The sequence below is a fragment of the Oncorhynchus kisutch genome, linkage group LG26 (genome assembly GCF_002021735.2).
Source record: "Oncorhynchus kisutch isolate 150728-3 linkage group LG26, Okis_V2, whole genome shotgun sequence".
Classification (NCBI taxonomy): domain Eukaryota; kingdom Metazoa; phylum Chordata; class Actinopteri; order Salmoniformes; family Salmonidae; genus Oncorhynchus; species Oncorhynchus kisutch.
In genome coordinates this window covers 16,813,248-16,827,834 of record NC_034199.2, presented here as the reverse complement: position 1 = coordinate 16,827,834, position 14,587 = coordinate 16,813,248, and the positions used below count along the sequence as shown (strand labels likewise).

At 41.1% G+C, this 14,587-nt stretch overlaps 1 protein-coding gene across 3 annotated transcripts in view; it reads left to right on the top strand.

The window, feature by feature from the left end:
* The window catches only part of mid1 (midline 1), a 61,348-nt gene that overhangs the window by 9,387 nt on the left and 37,374 nt on the right, over window positions 1-14,587 (top strand). The window contains exon 1 of one of the 3 annotated variants that reach the window (XM_031805926.1): window positions 11,306-11,503. The exons of the other annotated variants lie outside the window; for them this stretch is intronic. The gene's annotated coding sequence lies outside the window, so the exon portion shown is untranslated. Of the gene's footprint in view, window positions 1-11,305; window positions 11,504-14,587 lie in introns of those variants that run through there. 3 annotated transcript variants of the gene reach the window in all.

Sequence of the window (14,587 nt, the reverse complement as noted above, 5' to 3'; positions counted from 1 at the left end):
AAAAGGAGCAGGTGTCTTCTGATTGCTGACTGATTGATGACTGATTGGCGACACCTGTGAATAGGGGAGAAGGAAAGAAAATACACACACAGGATGCACACACAGGATACCTGTATCCATAACACTAAGCGAAAACAGGGTTTTAGACATTTTTGCACATTTATTAAATGTAAAAAACAGAAATACCTTATTTACAAAAGTATTCAGACCCTTTGCTATGAGACTCGAAATTGAGCTCAGGTGCATCCTGTTTCCATTGATCATCCTTGAGATGTTTCTACAACCTGATTGGAGTCAACCTGTGGTCAATTCAATTGATTGGACATGATTTGGAACGGCATACACCTATCTATATAAGGTCTCACAGTTGACAGTGCATGTTAAATCATAAACCAAGCCATGAGGTCGAAGGAATTGTCTGTAGAGCTTTGAGACAAGATTGTGTCAATACACAGGGGAAGAGTATTAAACATTTTCTGCAGCATTGAAGGTCCCTAAGAACACAGTGTCCTCCATAATTGTTAAATGGAAGAAGTTTGGAACCACCAAGACTCTTCCTAGAGCTGGCCAAACTGAGCAATCGGGGGAGAAGGGCCTTGGTCAGGGAGGTGACCAAGAACCCGACGGTCATTCTCACTGAGCTCCAGAGTTCCTCTGTGGAGATGGGAGAACCTTCCAGAAGGACAACCATCTCTGCAGCACTCCACCAATCAGGTCTTTATCGTAGAGTAGCCAGAAGGAAGCCTCTCCTCAGTAAAAAGGCACATGACAGCTCACTTGCAGTTTGCCACAAGTCACCTAAAGGACTCTCAGACCATGAGAAACAAGATTCTCTGGTCTGATGAAACCAAGATTGAACTTTTTGGCCTGGAGGACACCTGGCACTATCGTGGGGATGTTTTTCAGGGACTGTGGGGATGTTTTTCAGGATAGAGGGACAGATGAATGGAGGAAAGTACAGAGAGATCCTGTAAAAAACCTGCTACAGAGCACGTATGACCTCAGACTGGGGCAATGGTTCACCTTCCAACACGACAACGACCCCAAGCACACAGCCAAGATAACTTAGGATTTGCTTCAGGACAAGTCCCTGAATGTCCTTAAGTGGCCCAGCCAGAGCCCGGACTTGAACCTGATTGAACATCTCTTGAGAAACTTGAAAATAGCTATGCAGCAACGCTCCCCATCCAACCTGAAAGAAATTGAGAGGATCTGCAGAGAAGAATGGAGAAACTCTCCAAATACAGGTGTGCCAAGCTTGTAGCATCATACTGTAATCGCTGCCAAAGGTGCTTCAACAAAGTATTGATTAAACGGTCTGAATCCTTATGTAAACTCAGTTGTTTTTTACAAATGTGCAAACATTTCTAAAAACCTGTTTTTGCTTCATCATTATGGGCTTTTGTGTGTAGATCGATGTGGGGAAAAAAACTAAATGTGGAAAAAGTCAAGGGGTCTGAATATTTTCAGAATGCACTGTATTTGCTGACAGCCTACAGTTACATTTTGGCACCAGTAGAGTAGCTATCTAGCTATATAAACCACACCCCTCGGCAAACATGCCTTCTCTGATGTTGGCTACAAGGTGGTACTTATAGAAATTATGTTAGAGAATATCATGTTACCTTTGGCATATTAAAATTAGAGTAACAGTGACGTCACGTTGTCCCCTTAATAATTAATCCACGTTTTTGACGTGGGTGAGGGAACCAGTAACTATATGATCAGACTTTATCTATGTAGAAGCAACAATAACTTTTCATATTTTGGTCATCATACTTTAATCTGCTTTCCTTCAAATATCATCCAATTTCACAAAAAAAACTGATTTTGACACTGAATGACATTTGAAAGCATATGCAAAGCCCAATGTGATAGTAACCACTATGTAGCACTAATATGAAAATAAAGGCATTTATATTTGTGTATAAAAATGTAATGTTCAATTGTGTTCAATTAAAATATGACTTTGTTGTGAACAAAGTTAACATGATCACCAGGAATGACATGAACTATGTTAAAGCCCCACCCCTGATAAGCCATGCCCTTGAATATAACCTATAGATTGCATTATTCCATCTGCTTGGGCAACCCAGATTGAAAACTAAATTGATGGTTTAATTAACCTATGCTTGTTCGGTTTTTCACACAACCTGCCACATTATGCTGGCTTGTAAAGTGATGTGTAATTCCTATTAAAATTCAGCCAGAGTGCCAATATCCAACCTTGAGCATTTTTTAACACCCACGAACTGCATTCAGAATGACTGCCATTGGTTGGGAAGACTGCAATATTAGATTACCTAAAGCGTCTAAATTGGAACAACCATTTCGGTAACATATTGGATTAGTTTAGAAAATGTATGTCATTTATATTTGAGAAACATAAGATTAATTAATCAATCAATGTACATGCAAGAATATAGATATTGAAACAACCATTGTAAAAATAATCATGCAATAGAGCATGCTGGGAAATATGATAATGATGAGAGTGGTTTTGGTTCAAATCTGGTTATTTTATCAACACTGGGGTTATTTTACACCAATGAGTGTTAATTCAGCACTTACAGAGTTCTTATGTTTAGAGTGTAGGACCTCAAACTCAGGTCTTATGAAATACGTATTTCCCGAACAGTCATTCTGATTCCCATGTAAAATAGCCTTTGAGTGACTAAAATATCACACATAATATTTGTTTCGGATAGAATTGCTAAACATTTGAGTACTTTGTCTCTCATGGCTAACTACCAGGAAGTTTGAAAAGACAGACTGAGTGGGTGGGGAGATATCTTAATGAGCTCGCCTTACTTTGGTAGAATTTAGAGTTGGACAAATGTAGATAAACTTGAATCTTTCGCAAGGACTTATACAGGATACTACCATCAACATCAAAACCTTCATTCTGAATCACAATTCGATACCACTAAACCTTGATTTTGGGCAACATTATCTGACTGGACTATTACCACCAAGGATCATCAAGAAATAAAACTTAGAACAAACCAAAACCTGCAGAAGAAACACATTGGAACACACTGAAATTAGCACTGAAGTGTGAAGTGAGAGGCGTGAAAACTCTTGAGCATGTTTGGACGTCGTAAAGGACCATTTGCCGAAACTGAAAAGATATAGCTAGCTAACAACCTCCTTTTCCACATGGAAAAGACAGTGGACAGAGATTTGTTAGCTACGTTAGCTAGCTAGCTGGGATTTTCTACAAGTAATCTGCCTCCCGAAAAAAGCCAAGTGGGTGTAACACCTACTCCCGTTGCCTGCTGCACTGCTGCTTGGATTCCACCTGGTGATCTGTTCACCGTCTGCCCTGGCCTGTCTCCCCCTGTCTGGTACAGGTAACCCCACCACACTCCCTCCTCTCTCCTGAGCTTTCGCTCTCCTCCAACACACACACACTGTTGGGGTAAGTGACTCTGAACTTACAATGACTAGCCCCAAGTCATTATATTTTTCTCTTGTGCTTTATGCTATTTGCCTCATGACTCTTGCGTGCTTTGTTGACTATGAACTTGCTTGTTATCTCAACCGTGGTACTGACTATGTTTGTTCTCACACTCGGGACTCTGACTCTCTATTGGCTATACAGACTCTTGGCCTCCCATCCTATTCTAACCACATTTCACCAGCTTTTTATTCATGTTACCTGATGAAATTGCTGTACATTATGATCTTGTTGCCATCTAATGCACATTCAAATGTTCTAAATCAACACTGCAGATCTGTCCTCTGCCGTGCCCTGATTGTATTACTGCTGCTTATATCTGGGATTGTGCATGTACACCCTGGCCCATCTACAAGCCCCAATTGTTATTTGTGCTCTGATATCTGCTTCACTGATTTATGCTCTCTTCAAAGCCTTGGTTTTCTGCATATTAACACTAGAAGCTTATTACCTAAATTTGATACATTGAAAGTGTAAGTTCACAGCTCCAATCCAGATGTGTTGGTCATTACTGAGACGTGGTTAAGAAAGTGTTTTGAATACTCATGTTAACCTTTCTGGTTACAACCTTTTTCGTCAAGACAGATCTTCCAAAGGTGGTAGAGTGGCAATCTTTACCAAGGATTACCTTCAGTGCTCGGTTGTCTCCACCAAGTCTGTCACCAAACAATTCGATTTTCTGGTTTTACGCATTCAACTTTCAAATAACTGTTTGTTGACTGTTGCCAGGTGTTATTGGCCACCATCAGCACTGGCCTGTACACTAAACACCCTAAGCTCTCTCCTGGCCCTTTACACTAAGTCTGAATTTGTCCTGCTAGGCGACCTAAACAGTGACATGCTTAAACCACCTGACCAAGTCCTAAAGCAACGGGACTCCCTAAATCTTTCTCAGAAAAGGCTACTCTCCTTGATGTTATCTTTACAAATAATCCTGCTAGGTATCATTCTGGTGTTTTCTGTAATGACCTTAGTGATCAAATCAAATCCAATCAAATTTATTTATATAGCCCTTCGTCCATCAGCTGATATCTCAAAGTGCTGTACAGAAACCCTGCCTAAAACCCCAAACAGCAAGCAATGCAGGTGTAGAAGCACGTGTAGATGCAGGTGTAGATGCAGGTGTAGATCACTGTTTTACAGCCTGTGTTTGTAATGGCTGCTCAGTGAAACGACCTGTCCTGATTTGTCATGGCCTGATTTGATCTGGCCTCTGTAAATTGGTGTATAATCAGATTGACCCCCTCAAAGACGCTTCTTTTTTTATATTTTCAGTGGTATCGTTAACAAATATGTGCCCATAAAGAAAATTAGAATTAAAAACAGGTTCAGCTCCTGGTTCGACCGTGATCTGGCAGAATTACTCCACCTCAAGAATTCCATTTGGAAAATTGCTCGGCACACGCATATTCAGGCCGACTGGCTCTTGTTCAGACAAATTAGAAATAAGTGCACTCAGGCTATCCGGAAGGCCAAAGTTAGTTACTTTAAAACTTCTTACGGCTGAAATCCCGTTAACGGGATCGATTTGACAACAGCCAGTGAAAGTGCAGGGCGACAAAATCAAACAACAGAAATCTCATAATTAAAATATCTCAAACATACAAGTATTATACACCATTTTAAAGATACACGTGTTGTTAATCCCACCACAGTGTCCGATTTCAAAAAGGCTTTACGATAAAAGCATACCATGTGATTATGTTAGGTCAGTGCTTAGTCACATAAAAAACACAGCCATTTTTCCAGCCAAAGAGAGGAGTCACAAAAAGCAGAAATAGAGATAAAATGAATGACTAACCTTTGATGATCTTCATCAGATGGCACTCATAGGACTTCATGTTAGACAATACATGTATGTTTTGTTCGATAAAGTTTTTAAAAAGTTACAAATCTCAGTTCATATTGGCGTGTTATGTTCAGTCATGTTTTGCTTCCAAAACATCCAGTGATTTTTCAGAGAGCCACATCAATTTACAGAAATACTCATCATAAATGTTGATGAAAATACAAGTGTTATGCATGGAATTAAAGATATGCTTCTCCTTAATGCAACCGCTGTGTCAGATTTCAAAAAAGGTTTACAGCGAAAGCACAACATGGAATAATCTGAGTACAGCGCTCAGAGACCAAAACAAGCCATACAGATACCGGGCCATGTTGGGGAGTCAGCAGAAGTCAGAAATAGCATTATAAATATTCACTTACCTTTGATGATCTTCATCGGAATGCACTTCCAGGAATCCCAGTTACACAATAAATGTTTGTTTTGTTCGATAAAGTCCATCATTTATTAGTTCACAAATCCAAATTTACAAGGCTCAGGCATTTAGTTCAGACGACAGTTCCATTAGAGTTCATTGAAACATGTCAAACGATGTTTAGAATCAATCTTTAGGATGTTCTTATCATAAATCTTCAATAATATTCCAAACGGACAATTCCTTTGTCTTTAGAAAATAAAAGGAACAGAGCTCGTGCTCACGGCCGCAGCGAGACAGCTCATGGCATTCTGCCAGACACCTGGTTGAAACCGCTCTTATTCGCTCCCCTTCACAGTAGAAGCCTAAAACCAGGTTCTAAACGTTGTTGACATCTCGTGGAAGCCTTAGGAAGTGCAATCGGACCAAATTTTACAATGTATATTGGATAGGCAAAGACTTGAAAACCTACAAACCTCAGATTTCCCAATTCCTGGTTAGATTTTTATCTCAGGTGTTTGCCTGCCATATGAGTTCTCTTATACTCACAGACATCATTCAGACAGTTTTAGAAACTTCAGAGTGTTTTATATCCAAATATACTAATACTATGCATATCATAGCTTCTGGGCCTGAGTGGCAGGCAGTTTACTCTGGGCACCTTATTCATCCAAGCTACTCAATACTGCCCCCCAGCCATAAGAAGTAGGAGCAGTTTTCTCTCTGTGGGTCTAACCCCAAGAAGTTCTGAAGAACGGTTAAAAACCTGGAGCATAAACCCTCCTCCTCACAGCTGCCCATGTCCCTTAATGTTGACGATGTGGTTGTTACTGACAAGGAGAACATGGCTGAGATCTTTAATCACCAGTCCATTAAGTCAGGATTACTATTTGACTCTGCCATGCCTCCATGCCCGTCCAACATTTCCTCATCTCCCACCGCTTCTTGTGCGACTATCCTCAATGCTCCTCCCTCTTTTTCCCCTGCAGTCACTGAGTCTGAGGTGCTAAAGTAGCTCCTTAAACTTGACCCCCCCAAAAACATCTGGGTCAGATGGTTTAGACCCTTTCTTCTTTAAGGTTGCTGCCTCTATGATCGCCAAGCCTATCTCTGACCTTTTTAACCTGTCTCTCCTCTCTGGGGAGGTTCCCATTGCTTGGAAGGCAGCCACGGTGCATCCTTTGTTAAAAGGGAGAGATCAAGCTGATCCTAACTGTTGTAGGCCAATTTCTGAATTACCTGTTTATCAAACGTGTCAACAATCAACTGACTGGTCTTCTTGATATCTATAGTATTATCTCGGGTACGCAATCGGGGTTCCGCTCAGGTTATGGATGTGTCACTGCAACGTTAATGGTCCTCAATGATGTCACCCTTGCCCTTGATTCTAAGCGATGTTGTCCTGATGCTTTTATTGACTTTGCCAAAGCGTTTGAAATGGTAGACCATTCCATTCTTGTGGGCCTGCTAAGGAGTATTGGTGTCTCTGGGGGGTATTTGGCCTGGTTTGCTAACTACCTCTCTCAAAGAGTGCAGTGTATAAAGTCAGAACATCTGCTGTCTCAGACACTGCTAATCAACAAGGGAATATCCCAAGGCTTGATCCTAGGTCCCATGCTCTTCTCAATTTAAATCAACAACATAGCTCAAGCAGTAGGAAGCTCTCTCATCCATTTATATGCTGATGATACCATCTTATACTCAGCTGGCCCCTCCCCGGATGTTGTGTTAAACGTTCTACACACAAGCCTTCTCTGACCTTAACCTTGTTCTGAACACCTCCAAAACAAAGGTCATGTGGTTTGGTAAGAGGAATGCCCCTCTCCCCACAGGTGGGATTACTACCTCTGAGAGCTTAGAGCTTTAGGTAGTCACCTCATACAAGTACTTGGGAGTATGGCAAGATGGTACACTGTCCTTCTCTCAGCACATATCAAAGCTGCAGGCTAAGGTTAAATCTACACTTGGTTCCCTTTATCATAATCATTCCTCTTACATCGCAGCTGCCAAACTAACCCTGATTCAGATGACCATCCTACCCATGCTAGACTACAGATATGTAATTTATAGATCGGCAGGTGAGGGTGCTATCGAGCGGCTAGATGTTCTTTACCATTCGGCCATCAGATTTGCCACCAATGCTCCTTATAGGACACATCACGGTATTCTATACTCCTCTGTAAACTGGTCATCTCTGTATACCCATCGCAAGACCCACTGGTTGATGCTTATTTGTAAAACCCTCCTAGGCCTCACTCCCCCCTATCTGAGATATCTACTGCAGCCCTCATCCTCCACATACAACACCTGCGCTGCCAGTCACATTATTTTAAAGGTCCCCAAAGCACACCCATCCCTGGGTCGCTCCTCTTTTCAGTTCGCTGCAGCTTGCAACTGGAACGAGCAGCAAAAAACACTCAAACTGGACCGTTTCATCTCCATCTCTTCATTCAAAGACTCAATCATGGACACTTCCTGACAGTTGTGGCTGATTCGCATGATGTATTGTTGTCTCTACCTTCTTGCCCTTTGTGCTGTTGTCTGTGCCCAATAATGTTTGTACCATGTTTTGTGCTGCTACCATTTTGTGCGGCTGCCATGTTGTGTTGCTACCATGTTGTTGTCATGTTGTGTTGCTACCATTCTGTGTTTTCATGTGTTGCTGCCAAGCAATTTTTTTGTCTTAGGTCTATCTTTATGTAGTGTGGTGGTGTCTCTCTTGTCATGATGTGTGTTTTTGTTCTATATTTGTATAACATTTTGTATCATTAATCCCAGCCCCCATCCCCGCAGGAGGCATTTTGCCTTTTGGTAGGTCGTCATTGTAAATAAGAACAAAGCTACTCAAACATTTAAATTGCATGAATGTTGTATTTTCATTTTATTTATACATCTCCCATTTGTCATGTCTTATGTGATGCGGGTCACAGCAGCACTGATAAGTGTTTTGAATGACCCTTCGCCCCTTTAGTTCTGTGCTGGCTGAAGACCGAGCCAGCAAGTAACTAGCCAACACCAGACACAGATGAAAGGGGAAACATATACGTATCTTTGCCACAGATGAATAATGTAAACTTTTAAATGCTGACACCCCAACTTTATGATCTTACGTTGATCTGGTTTCATCCAAATATCACCCTACTCCATGAAAAACATGATTTTGACTGTTCATGACCTTTAAATAAATCTACTTTCATTTTAAATGGATGAATACAACATCCATGTCTCTGTAACTAACAAATGCAGTCATGGGTGGCAACTGCAATTCACTCGAAAGGCAATCTGTTATTTTTTAACATTGTTCCAGTGTCTATACAAGTCCACACTTTCAGTGTTGATTTAATACTGGAGAATTTGCTGTGCACACTCAGACTCAGACACATGCTTGTTGTTTTTTTTACACTGGAGAATTTGCTTTTCAAATTCAATTCAATTTCATCTCCAAGTATTTTCCCATCTATGTTGTTAAAAACATACCTCACTGTGTCAATTCAGATCATGGCTGCCGTTGAATGGCTAGAGCTTGTGGGAGAGAGAGAGAGAGAGAGAGAGCAGAGGAAAAGCTGCATGGAATCTGATGCCACAGTGCTGGCAGGCAGGGCCGTAGCCATGGAGACAAATCAAGCTGTAGTATAGCCGCCCTGTACTCAAAGGAAAAGCATAACTTCCAGGTCAATGCCTCTTATAGCCCCTCACAGCCAACTATATGTTATCCAAGCTAATCAGAATGCAGTCCAAAGGTTGTTTACATTAAGGGCATCTTGTGCTGTGGCACACACATGGCTTTCCAGTTCCACTCGCTTGAAACTCAACCACAGCTACTCAAATGAAAAACCCGAAGCAAAGGTAAAGAGGATACTAGATGTTATCTTCGTTGCTATTCTTTTGTTTGTATTGTTGATAGATTAGAGGAGGGTTCATCATTTATTGTAGTAGGACACTGCTGCAGAGGTAAATGCATCTCTATGTTTATTTATTTGATCCATCAACCATGTGTGTTTCAGTAGTGAGCCCTTGGGGGAGATCATCTTACTGATAGGCCAGCAGAGTAATTAAAATCTTGAACCTTTGCCATGGTTACCGTGTGTGTGCACATAGAACTGTCCCTGGGGACAGTAGAGTAAGGTAGAATTAAACAGGAGTGATAAGGTTCTCTCAGAATGGTGCAGATTGTGTTCAGTGCAGTGCAGTTCATGCTGGATTCATCCCTCAAGTCAACATTGTGTATCTTGGGTGGTTGAGTACACAGTCCCATGTGGCTCAGTTGGTAGAGCATGGTGCTTACACTATCAGGGTTGTGGGATTGACTCCCATGGGGGACCAGTATGAAAAATGTATGCACTCACTACTTACTGTAAGTTGCTCTATATATGAGTATCTTCTAAATTACTTAAATGAATATACACAACAACAAAAATCTAGGACTTTGGAAAGGGTGATGGTTCTATGTGCAACCATAATGACACAAAGGACCATTTAAGCTCTTATTTATAGTTCACAAAATGATTATTTGCTCTTTTGGTGATAATTCAATTGTAAGTAGCGGCGGCGTTTTGTGCAACCATGAGTGAGAGTGTCATTCCAGTTTATCTAATGTGTTGTGTTATGCCACTACATATTATAGATGATGTTGGCCAGTGATGGTGTCTTGTGAAAGATGACCAATTTGGTCAGTGGTTCTCAATTCTCTCCATAAGGACACCCAGCTGTTTCAAAGGTAGCTCACCTGATTTCACTTGTCAATGAACACAGTAATAACACCTCCTGAATATAATGACTGACCAGAATAAAAAAAGTATCTATGGTTCTTCAAAAGGATCCACAAAGAACCTTTGAGAAAGGTTGAGAAAGGTTCTATAAAGAACCATAAAAAAGGCTTGTAAAAGCCACAAAAATGGTTGAAACCATGGCGGAAAGTTTTTTGGTGCTCTATAAAACCTTTTTTTAATGGGTCTTTATAGAACCTTGGGAAAGGGTTCTTTACAGAACAGTGCAAGTTCCATTTAGAACTTTATGAGCATGGTTCATTATAGAACCTTCAAATAAGTGTCCCGCTAAATCTACAAAATTATGTTTTTCATGAAGTTGATACTTACAAGCCGCACAACCCCTATCTGATTCTATTATTATTAGATGTTTTAGTGTGTAGATAAATATTCTATACGACCTTATAATAATTCTGAAAAATGTTGCCTAAAGCATGCATTCACTTCGATTACATCTGCGTTTTCTCACATCTGATTTGCTAACACATGGACACATCAACACATGGACACATGAATGAAGAAGTCCTCCTTTCCCCTAGATCTTCTCCCATTGTATGGCCTTGCAATTGCACATTTATTTCACCATGATTTCATGAGGAGCTTTTATTGAGCCGTGTATTCTTCATGTATCTTTTGTGATGATGTATGGTTGTGATGCAGCGATGCAGCAGAGCCCTGGAGACTGACCCCATCTGTGTGCAGCCTGATCCCCAAGGTTCCCCCCTACTCCCCCGTCTTTGTTTGCTTGCTCTTTTGTCTTACGGAGGGGAGAGAGGGGAGCGACAGGGGAGTGTCAGGGCCAAAAGCACAGTCCCAGCCCTTAATGGATGCCGCGTCCATGAAATAACCCAGTGCAAGTGACGCTACTCCAGCCCGTTACACGCTTCCATGAGCATACGGCTGCGGCTGGGTCAGGGGCAGAGGGAGGGAGAGGCACCACACTAACTAGGTGGCTGTGTTTTGTTTGGAGGCAGAGTTTCATCCATGTGCCAGTGACATGCAGTAGAGTGTTTAACCGTTCAGTGGGTGTTGCATCTCTCCTCTCCGTTGGACAGGACCACCCTGGACCATAGCATGTGAGTAGTGCTTGTACTGCACGGGCTGAATGTTGCGGAAAGTTGTTGTAATGAATGATTCTAGCTATTTATCCTGAGCTTGAACGTGTCATATATAGACATAGCTTCTTGACATGGTGATCCATGATCTGGACATGTGCAGTAAAAGTTCATTTGTAATTGTGTTGTATGAATCCTTAAGATGTGTATTTCTAGTGTGAGGTTTTTGAAGGACATAAGATTTGAAGGACACAACAGCATATTGATTAATGAAGCATTTTTGCGGACCTTGTTAAGCCATTTTTTGAAAATAGGAAATAACAATGGCTCGTTTTGAGAATATGGCCTGTACCTGAAATCTTCAATATTAATCTATCTGTTTAGTTGGAATCATGTGGACTAGTTAAATTGTTCAACAACCAGATCACAGCAAGTCAATTATGAACTGTTGGATGGATCTGTGTTAATCCAGTCCATATGACACATTTCTGACACACCCATGTGCTTTAAACTCTTGGGTCCATCAGGCCTCAGTGCTTTCTCTGTTCCATCCCTTATCTTCGACTTCAAGAAGGTTTTTCTAAGCCACAATTTCTTATGTTTGACGTGCCAAGCACCACCAAGGAAATATCCCTGGGCTACTAATGGACTTATTTAGCATGGATGAATATTAATCTGTTTGGAAGAATTGTTCTATATTATGGTATTCATCAGAGCAAATGGTAAATGCTCATATATAAAAGACAATTACTTCTAAGTAAATATTTCTGAGTGTAAATTACTTTTAATTCACGGATGAATATTCAAGGAATTCAGGATTTGATGAAGCTGTATTTGTTGCTAACATTGAAAAAAAATTAAGGTTCTTAAAATGGTTCTTCCTCAGTTCTTAAGGTTCCTTCAAGAACTCTTGCCCGAATAAGCACCTTTGAGTTACGTGTGGGGTTCTTGACATGGCATCTGGTTCTTCAGAATTCTAAAAAGATTCTTCAAATGAATGGAAGCATGCAGATGTGTCCCTTTCATAGCACACAGCAAATTGGCCAGTGTTAACTAGTGTTTGTTTGTCAGTGTAACATTTCTAGTGTTGATTCAAGAGTTCAATTAGCACTGTAATGAGTTAAATTAACACTCAGTGGTGTAGAATAACCCCAGTGTTGGTATTAAGGCACAGTAGTCTAATATCTTAATCTTCCCAACCCTGGCAGTCATTCTGAATGCAGGTTGCGAGTGATTTTTCTTCTGAAAATATTTAATATCCCCAATCAGGCTGGATTCCAAAAGGAATTACACTTCACTTTGCAAACCAGCATAATGTGATTTGAAGGCCTGATGTGGGCAGTAATATATGACTTACAGGCCACTGTATAGAGTAAAAGAAGGCCCTCAACTGAAAGCCTTGTCTTAAATAATAATTTTTTTATGACAAAGTTATACATGAAGGCCATAGTTATGTTAATTAATAAATGCATCAATCATCTCTCTGTCACTAGCAAACACAGCCATGGGTGGCACTGGTAACTCTACAATTCACTCTAAAGGCACCCTGGGAATATGTAAATAAGGCTTAAAACCCTAAAGCAGGGCTATTCAATTCCTATCCTGGAGGGCTGAAACATTTCTGGTTTTGGAATCTTTGTATGGTTCTTTTAAGAACCATCCCATTTATGATTCTTCCGAGACTCCAAAATAGTTTCCCTGTGGTATTGATCTCAAGAACATTATTTGGGCCTCCCGGGTGGCGCAGTGGTTAAGGGTGCTGTACTGCAGCGCCAGCTGTGCCATCAGAGACTCTGGGTTCCCGCCCAGGCTCTGTCGTAACCGGCCGCGACCGGGAGGTCCGTGGGGCGACGCACGGTTAGGGAGGGCTTGGCTGGTAGGGATGTCCTTGTCTCATCGCGCACCAGCGACTCCTGTGGTGGGCCGGGCGCAGTGCGTGCTAACCAAGGTTGCCAGGTGCACGGTGATGCGGCTGGCTTCCGGGTTGGATGCGCGCTGTGTTAAGAAGCAGTGCGGCTTGGTTGGGTTGTGTATCGGAGGACGCATGACTTTCAACCTTCGTCTCTCCCGAGCCCGTACGGGAGTTGTAGCGATGAGACAAGATAGTAGCTACTAAAACAATTGGATACCATAAAATTGGGGAGAAAAAGGGGTACAATTTAATAAAAATAAAAAAAATCTTATTTGGTTCCAACTTGCAGCTTTATTTCCAAGAGTGTACCCTAATGTTTAACCTAATTCATCCCGGTCTCAGTTTGGACGCTATATACTTCAGTCAGGTACAACACTGTCAGATGTAGATTACAAATTGACGTAACAAAAGTTGATTGTTTATGGTATTATTATGTTGTTGAGGGAAGTTTATTAAAATGTTTTAATAGTTAAAAAACGATCATGCTTTTGTTTCTTTTGTTTTTCTCTCAGACAAATCATAAATGTAGCTTTGTGCGTCAGCCTGGATTTAGGATCAGTTTGGATTTCATGTGGGTGAGGTGGAGACAGTTGCTTAACCACAGTCCAGACATGTCCCTTTTGGAGTGGTTAAAAATGTAACCAAATAAAACCGTTTCCACTCAATCCTTATTTCAGCTCCAAATGGGTGTGATATTGGACTTGATCTTCTGCTGCTAAACCAGTTGTTACCAGTAGAAACGTTTTGTCCCCAAATAACCTAACTGCTGAGGAAACAACACTGCTGCATCAATCAGAATGGAATTTCTCAAAAAGTTCAGTGGAAAATGCTATTATGGACCAATCCTGTATACTCTGGTGCCTTACCTGGAAGCTATACAGAAGCAACTATACAGAAGCTATAGCATAAAAGTTATTTCAATGCAGTATTTCTACAGTGTAGAAATATATTGTCAATTGTGTGTCAGATGGGTACAGGGTTGGTGTCTTTTAGAGTTGGCACATGTGGTATTGTAATGAGTGGGTGGGACATACTTCTGTCAAGCGAAGTGAGAATAATCAAACACGGCTTTGCGTGTGTACAGCATATGTGTTACAGTCATGAGTTGTTTGCGTATCCTTTGTCCGATCTTTTTAAACGAGGGCAATGTATACATGTTATAATGCTGTTTTGATTTAATATTTAACACACTA